The sequence below is a fragment of the Corapipo altera genome, unplaced genomic scaffold (genome assembly GCF_003945725.1).
Source record: "Corapipo altera isolate COAL_440 unplaced genomic scaffold, ASM394572v1 44, whole genome shotgun sequence".
NCBI lineage: Eukaryota > Metazoa > Chordata > Aves > Passeriformes > Pipridae > Corapipo > Corapipo altera.
In genome coordinates, this window is record NW_020884880.1 from 6450115 (window position 1) to 6458556 (window position 8442).

At 40.5% G+C, this 8442-nt stretch overlaps 1 long non-coding RNA gene across 1 annotated transcript; it reads right to left on the reverse strand.

The window, feature by feature from the left end:
• Nucleotides 1-1263: 1263 nt before the first annotated feature.
• Nucleotides 1264-5631, reverse strand: LOC113945262. The gene is made up of 3 exons (XR_003527018.1): nt 5584-5631; nt 4892-5030; nt 1264-1334 (listed from the first exon to the last, which is right to left on the reverse strand). It is a non-coding gene; the product is annotated as an uncharacterized LOC113945262 (long non-coding RNA).
• Between the last annotated feature and the right edge of the window lie 2811 nt (nt 5632-8442).

Sequence of the window (8442 nt, forward strand, 5' to 3'; positions counted from 1 at the left end):
GAGTGCTGAGCTAAAGCTCACATTCATTTCTTGAAACAGAGTGTCCCAATGACTAAACTATAAGCTTGAATGAGATAGAGTCATGCTCCTGCTTTTAAGGCTGGTAATGGTGCAGAACAATGGTTACATCAAGATTTTCTAGTACTAGTGATTTTGGTTTTTACTTGCTTATCCCACAAGTGTTGAGATGAAGATTTCCAACAGTTTTCTCCTCTCTGTTACAGACTGTTTAGTGTTCTTCTAAGGTACTTGCTATGAGGTAAGAAATTCACAAGAAATGCCATTTCAATAAAGGACTTTTCTATCTTTCTGTGCCCTCCTGCTTTCCAAGCACAAGGAGTGGTGCCTAAAAGAACAGGGTTCTGTAAAATGGAAAGTGTGAAACCATGTGTAACTGCATTGCATGTTTTTTGACAAATCTGAGGACAAATGCTTAAAACCACAAAAAGACTGACTGCTCTATGCACGGCCTCACTGAACCCTGGTAGTGCAGGCCCCCTTCCCACACAGTGCCCTTTACATTAGCAGTAACTCAGAAACCTCTGTTAACGGCTTTCAGAGAAGCTAGACAAACTTCCTCAGAGTTGTTATTCTGAAATAAATTTTTTGGGTTGGGGGTGTGTATTTTTTTTTTCTTTTCTTTTGCTGTTGTTTTGGTTTGGTTTTCTTGTTTTGTTCAGGTCAGCTACTTAGGATGTATGCCAGAAACCAAGAAGCTCCTGGAGCGTGATAGCAATGTTTATGACTGCATCAGATTCTGATAATAGCCAGCTTTCAGACTAGTTCTACTGTCAGGAATACCATGTATGCGACTGGAATATAAGTATTTGTGAATAGATCACAACTACTTGGTGTTTCCATATTTATATAAAAAGATATATAATTCTTGATAGTGAATTGTCCTTTTTTTCAATTCAGAATTTTACTTTGCTGCAATTTGAGGGACCTTCAGACATGCATTATCCTAGTAATAGCAGGCTTACCACAGTTGGTGAATAAGTGAGATGTAAATGAGAGCAGAACCCAGGCTGTGGTATGTACTGCAGATTACTGTCTACATTAGGGAAATTATAATACCTTCCTATCTGGTTACGGTAAGACTAGTACGTCATTAGGAGTTTTGCCAGGGGAAATCCGTATGTCTGACACTTCTAAGAGATCAGAGTTACATTAGAAACTCTTTAATAACTAAAACTCTGTTGAGCCTTATTGATGCAGACACAGAGAAAAGTTTTTGTAGGATAACTGAATGTACTTCTGAAGGTTAGAAGTGTGCAGCACTGCAGTTCAATACACCTGCAGAATTCATGAGGTCTGCAACTGTTCAGAAGTTTCTGTAAGAAATAAATTACAGAGCAGCTCTCAATAAGGGAGAACTGGAAGAACCTTGTTTCCTTTGTTTAGAATAGAGTCAAAGCAGACTGAAAAAGGGAAGAAAATATTTCATACCTCTCCTTATGAATTCACAGCTCTCTTGTTTCTTTTTAGTATGTAACATAAACTGAGGAGTTAATTTGTTTTTAATGGTTTATTTTTTTTAATGTCCCTTCTAAATGCAGATTGTCTATCTTGGAAGGGATTACTGCAGAACTGGAGAATAAGTCTCATAAGATAAGAATTCAGTAAGGGAAAAAGATATTTCATCAGGATGCTACAATATTAGATTGAATTAATTGCTCATTTACATTGCAGGCGAAAGACTTAGAGAATGTATGAGATGCTGGGTCAGCAAGAGGAAAAGGAATGATGGTAAGGAAAACTTTATCAGTTTGACTCTTTTCTGTATGATTGCTGCTCCCAAGTGGATTAGAGGAGTCCTACTAGAGAAATAGAGGATAAGGAGGGGGGAGTTGACAGGTAGAGATATACCCAATCTTGTTTTTAAACAAAATCAATAACAATGCAATTCTGAACTGGCTGGACAGTGGTATATCTCCCTACTCATCTCCTTAGCTGCTCTTCATATTCTACTTGAATATGTAGAATAAAACTTATTTCATTATTTCCTTGAAATATCAAACTGCTACTGGGAAGGACTGGTGAAAATAAATTTCATTTGCATCTCTCATAGGGATCACACATGGCAGCCAAAGTAATGTCACTATTTTAATATTAAAACACTACCAAGGTTTTGTCTATGATGTTGCACTTTCATGTACCTGGCACTGATATGGCTGGTGGTGTGACAATGCAGAATAATGAAAAACCTGAAGAAGGTGTCACATTTTTACACAACACTTGAAACTGGTGTAGGGAGGAATTATTGTTGTGTTAATATTTGGTTTTGATTAAAATGACAGCCATATCTAGACAGATGTGTTGAGTGAGTCACAAAATGGCAGGTTCTGATATAACACTTCTCACAGGGAGTGTTTGCCAAATGCCTAAAGTGAATATGTATGGTGTTTCTACTTTTACAATAAGCTGAGCAACACACAGGTATCCAGTCTCTCCTAGGGCTGGAAAATCTTTTCAATAAGGAGGAAAGCCCCCTCAACTCTTGTTAAGTCAACTAGTTCCATGAGACAGAGTCTGGCTTTTATATAGTAGCTTCTTAAGGTTTGTATCTCTTGATGGATTTTCTAATGTTTAAAGTGGTTTGAGGGAATCTTTTTCTGTTTTTGAGGTGCTTGTCTTCCTCCTATAAGGATTTCTAGATTGTAATAAGGTTTTCCTTTCTATTCCCTTAACTATGTGGAACTTTTCACCTTCTGGCACATTTGGTTGAAACTGATCAACGTGTCCTGGGATGTGAACACACATGGAAAATCAGACAGCTTGGAAAGATAAAAACCTCCCAAGCCACTGACAAGAACAGGAACATTTGCATTAGGTTTCCTTTTGCCAGGCTTCAAAAAAAGCCATTGTCAAGACTGGCTGGTAGCTTTAGCCCTCATTGAGACAGCTGAGCCTCTGCGTCTGAACCAATTACTATGGTTTTAGTAGGATTGGGCAAAAAGGCAGCTCAATTCAAACTGCTTTATTGGCATGACTAGTGTTGCAAGCTTTGCCAAAAGGCATGGTGCCACTAGGGATTTGAGAGATTCAACGTGTCAAAATGATTTTGGTCTTAAAATGAGTGCTATTTGATACTTGATTCTTCAATGATTAGAACTGGAGAAGGTTTTGATCTCTGTTCCTGATCTTAGAGGTTTGGATAAATAGTCTTGGTAATGGCAGCGTAACACTGCGTGAGTCTGTTCATCTAAAAACCGACAAAGGCCAAACAATAAGGCTCTTTCCAGTGTTTAGAGAGAGTGTAGAAACTAGAATTTGGATTTAAGACATAAAGTACAAATACCCTAACAGGGTCTTTTCTAAAACTGAAACAGAGGCCAAATCCTTACAAACAGTCTGTTAATTTGCAAGTAATTGCTCTAATAATTAAGTGCTCAGTTAGCTGATATTTGGGAACTGTCATTTAGAATGACAATACAAAGAGTTAAATCCTAGTTTCTTTAAATCCAGTATTAAAGCAACATCAAACAATACCCCAGAATATGTACGTCAGCTGTAACTGGGCTGGTTTGTACTTCTTGGAGTCTAAAGTTGTGTACTGGAAAATGTTAAGCTGATAAAGAGTAAAGAGCTGCACTATTTTCAGCTCTCTTATCCAGTTAGCTGATTAAAACTTTTTTATAGCTAGAATAGAGCATCTGGACTGGTACACATAGCATTCATTAGAGACACTAAATCTGTGAAAAAGAGTAGGAAAACAACAAGCTTGGAATAGACAGACCACAACATCTGAACAATTTGTAGTTAGAAAACCCCACTGATGCTCAGAAATCACAAGTATCTGACAGTCCGTCAGGATTTTTTTCTCTCTGCAAGCATGTGCTGTTTTTCTGAAGTTCCTATGTGCCTTCTAAAAAAAAAGTTGAAGATTGGAACATACTGTACTGAGTAGCAGGCAACGAAGCCAGCATTCAAAGAGGAAAAACAATTCAGACTGCAATGCTTCTTCTATCTCCCAATTTACCACAGTTTGCATATAAAAAGGATGATAATTTAGGTTGTTTTCTTTGTTCCCTTTAAAGTTTTAATATGGGTACTAGGTGACTGATCAGTGCCCTGTTGCTCCCATCTAAAACCTCCAAAGAGGTCACCGAGTTTATAAAGGATTGCCTGCCCTGGGCAGGCCAACTACTAACTGTAGTACTGATATAGGCCTTAATCTTGTCCATGGCTTTTAACCTGAGCTATGTCTTCCAGTCCCCGTAAGAGGCTCAGCAGTGCAATTACATGTGACTTGGTTTCCAGATTCTTAATAAAGCAAAAATCCAGAAATTTGCTCCTTCAATATCCTTTCCTGCAAAGAGCCCCTGTGAAGTACTTAAATTGCCACTTCTGGTCTTAACAGAAGATTTTTACTGGAATGAGTTGAGGAATCCTGAAACCAATTCTGCATTTGTGGAGTAAGGAGTCAAGTCAAAACAGACTTAATTTTAACTAAAAATACTTCACTTTTTAACACAAGTATAACAAAATAAAATATTTTTTCCTTTTCAACATCCAAATATGTTATGAACTGCTCAATTATATTCATTAGAAAAGTGAAGAAAAATGTAAAGAAAGTTATATAAATCTCTGCTTTGGGATGGCTGTGTAATTTTAAATCCTTACTGGTATGAGTTTTATTTTCAAATTCTAAGTACTTTTACAACTGAACTTGGATATAACACTCTTGAGACAGTGAAGTATAGATTTTCAGAGGAAGTGAAACAGTGGAGGATGTTGACATAAAAAGGTGCTATAAGTGATAATAGAGTGGGCTGATGGCACTGTGAAATTTCTGCTTTTGGTCTTGAAAGAAGCAGGACTGTGGAGGTGACACATGGTGTCGGACACAAAGTGCAAAAGTCACCTTTGGGGGTTCTTTTAAACTTACCTTCTTTGCAGATGCTTCACTGCAGACACTTGCTCTGAGCTTTGCTTTCTGAGCACTTCAGTGTATGAAACTTCTGGGACAATCCTTGATTTAAGAAAATATCAGTGTTCTACTCTTCAGGCTGCTTCCCACTGCCTTGCTGCAGGGGTGAGATGGGAAGAAGATGCAAGGCTTCAGTTTTCCATGACCCTGAGCTCATGGACAGCCTTGGTGGCTTTGACCAGGTGGTAGCTCTCAACTGGATGAGTGCAACTGCTGTAGCTTGTTGGCTGGGTGTCATGGTTTAACACCAGCCAGCCACCAAGCCCATGCAGCTCCTTGCTCACTCCCCCACCAGCAGGACTGAGGGGAGCATTGGGAGAGTAAAAATCCTGGAAAACTTGTGGGTTGAGATAAAGACAGTTTAAAAGAGAAAATAAAAACTACACACACAAGCAAAGCAAAAAAAGGGATGAATTCACTGCTTCCCATGGGCAGGCAGGTGTTCAGCCATCTCCAGGACAGCAGGGCCCCATCACACATAAAGGTTAGTTGGGAAGACAAATACCATCACTCCAAATGTCCCATCCCTTCCTCCTGCTTCCCTCTGCCTTATATACTGAGCATGATGTCATACGGGATGGAATATCTTTTTGGTCTAAGTGGTTCCTCGTGCACGTGTGAATTTACACGTTGGGTTTTTCCACACTCACCTGTCCTGCATATGTTGTGCAGATCAGACAGCAAAGTGCTGGTAAAGGGTAACTGGTTTATTCCAAATATACACTGTGTACCACTGTAAGTTCACAGGGCAACCTTTCATTTATAAGAACACCATCAACAGTGACATCAGGCTGTGGAATGTCGCTTTCCTCTCCATGGAAAAGGATGGAGAAAGTCTGTCACTTCAGATACTGAGCCTGCCAGGGATTCTGTAATGTTGGTAGTAAAGATTTCTTTGGACATGGCAGTGATTGTTCTACCTCAGGCTAATGAACTGGCTGTATCTAGGGGTACCTCTGAGTTTGTTGCTTTCTCTTGGATCAGTTCAACTCTGACACTTTTCCTGGAGTGGGCTCAGGGCTCCGTCTCCCTTCAATTTCCAACACTGACATTGCTGTCAGATGGGTGCCCTGCTGCACTCCCACCTATACCAGCTGTGGCAGGGCAACACCTGGCACTGTGTCTGGCATGAGAGAGCATGAGGGTGGCTGTAAGTGTTTCCCTGAATGCTCTGCAGCATCCCTGTGTGGTGTGGTGGCCCTGAGCCGTCAGGCTGTCAGTGAGTGTAGGATGGCTTTTCAGTCCACTATAAGAGGGGAAAGGCATTGCAATGAAAATTCTCTGAGGCTGGAGAGCTCAGCCCGAGCCAGAGGCTTTCCTCTCTCCTGTTGTCTGCATATGTGCCCTGGGCCTAGCAAGATAATTAGTCCTTTGTTAGCCAATCTTTTTCTCATTTAAGTGCTATGATAATGAGCTACAGTCAGTGCCCTTCATAACAATATGATGGGGGTAGCAATGCACTGCTAAGCAACATGAGGTTGTTTTAGCCAGGTGTAACTGGAAGGTGTGGGAGGGAGGTGGGGGCGGCCATAGCAGTGCAGACAGACAGATCTGGGCATGAGGAGCAGGCTGCCCTGGGCTCAAAATCAGGGCCCATGCAAAACTGAGAGAGGCTCCTTGTCTGTATGCTTACCCTGGGGTGGTGGTGGGGGTGGTGGTGTTGATTTTAAAGCTGGCATGCAGTGAGACATTCTACTTTTTCCACCCTGTTGCAGTTGCTGTTGCCAACCTCATTAAACAAGAACCTCCAATCTCTGGCCTGCTGTGGAGTGGGAGGGAGGACTGGCTCCTACTGTATCTGATCTGGTTAGTTATTAATCTCGGTTCCTGCCTGATCCCTGCTTGTTACACAAATAGCACAGGCTTGGAGATCACTTATCAAAACTATTATTCTTTAATGCAGAACTGTGTGTTAGAGGTAAAGCAACTGCAGATGCGTGGGAATGATTGAGGATGAAGTTTTAGGGGAGAGGGAAACTATTTATGGAATTGAGTTGTGTATAAAAGAATTTGCTCTTATGGTTGAAAAAGAGACAGGTGATGCCACCCCATTCTGAGGGATCTGTTCCTACCAACTGGGGAGTTTGCTATTCACCTGTGATCCTGTTCCAGTTTCATACCTGCCCTGTTGTAGACCTGTAAAAGGCCATTCTTTAATGTTGGAGATGGGAAGATTTTCTGCTTTCTGTAGCTCTCCAGAAGCTTTTCCTAAACTACAATCCCCAGTCACAGGTTCTTGTCTGAGGTGGGATAGGAGGCTGAATTTGGGAACTGTGTTTGAATGTAAACTTCAAGCTGGGCTGGAGAGGCTTAGAGGATCTCTTCCATTAAGGTTTCAAGCTGAGATCATGGTATGGGTCTTATCATGATTATCAGATGCAAATCACTCTGAGGTGCTACTTTTGTCTTTTCTTGTGTTGAATAGGAACATGTTGACTAGCAGTAAGACAGAGGACATGATAAGAACTAATAGTTACTTGGACAGGGATATATTTAAATTTTGTTGTTGTCTCTTCTCTACTATGACGTGCATTGCAGCACTGCTTTCCAGAGTAACACACTGTGGAAGGAAATTAACTTGTCTTCGCTATATGGAAATTTGGATGTGATTTCTATTGTGTTTGAACTAAGGAGAATGAAGCTGCCTGTGACGCAGCTATTAAATTTCCTTTTTTTGCTAGTTGTGCCCTTTTGTTATGGATTAATTGCACCTGGTTTGGTAAAGGGTTGTAGAAAGATAAAAAATTTTTAATTGGAAATATCCAAAGCTATTTTATTACAGTAAACCTTGCCGGCCAAATGCTATGTGAACGTGATTTTGTCTAGTTTTGCTCTTAAATAGCTGGGACCTTGGAGTCAATTTAATTCATTGTGTTCCATGTAAATGAGGCTGTACTAAATGACTAAGGGGTGTTATCCATGTAGGTCTGAGATGAGGAGTCTGGGGGAAAATGATAGCATCTGACTGATAACTGCTACCCACTAGGGAAGTCCCTGGCCTTCATTTCAGTAAAGATATGAGCACAAATGCATTATTACACTACTAAAAAGCCAGAGGAAGGAATTCTTCTCCCTACCCTTTTTTGAAGGCACTCAGGTCTTCATCTTTCCAGGCAAGAGCAATTTTTGCAACAATCTGTCTTCTTGAGGGATTAAGTCAGTGTCAAAGAGAGGGGAGGCAAAACTGTTAATTGCAGGCAATTCAGCTGGGGTAAAAATGCAATTAGAAGAGACATTGTGGAAATTGCAAATCCCAGGCACTTTTTCCTTATACCAAGACTCTCTATACTCTGATTCATGTGTTTGGACCTGCCAAGTTACTCACTCGGTAAAGCCTGAAACCAAAACCAGAATTTATCAGCAATTTATGGTGAAGACATGGAAAACCTCTCAGGCATCTTATGTCAAATTACATGTTTTTCACCTGCTAGTGCACTTGCTTAAGGTGGTGCAGACCTACGTATGCCTGGGTAGTTTTTAAAGATACACACTTTTAAGCAGTTGACAAG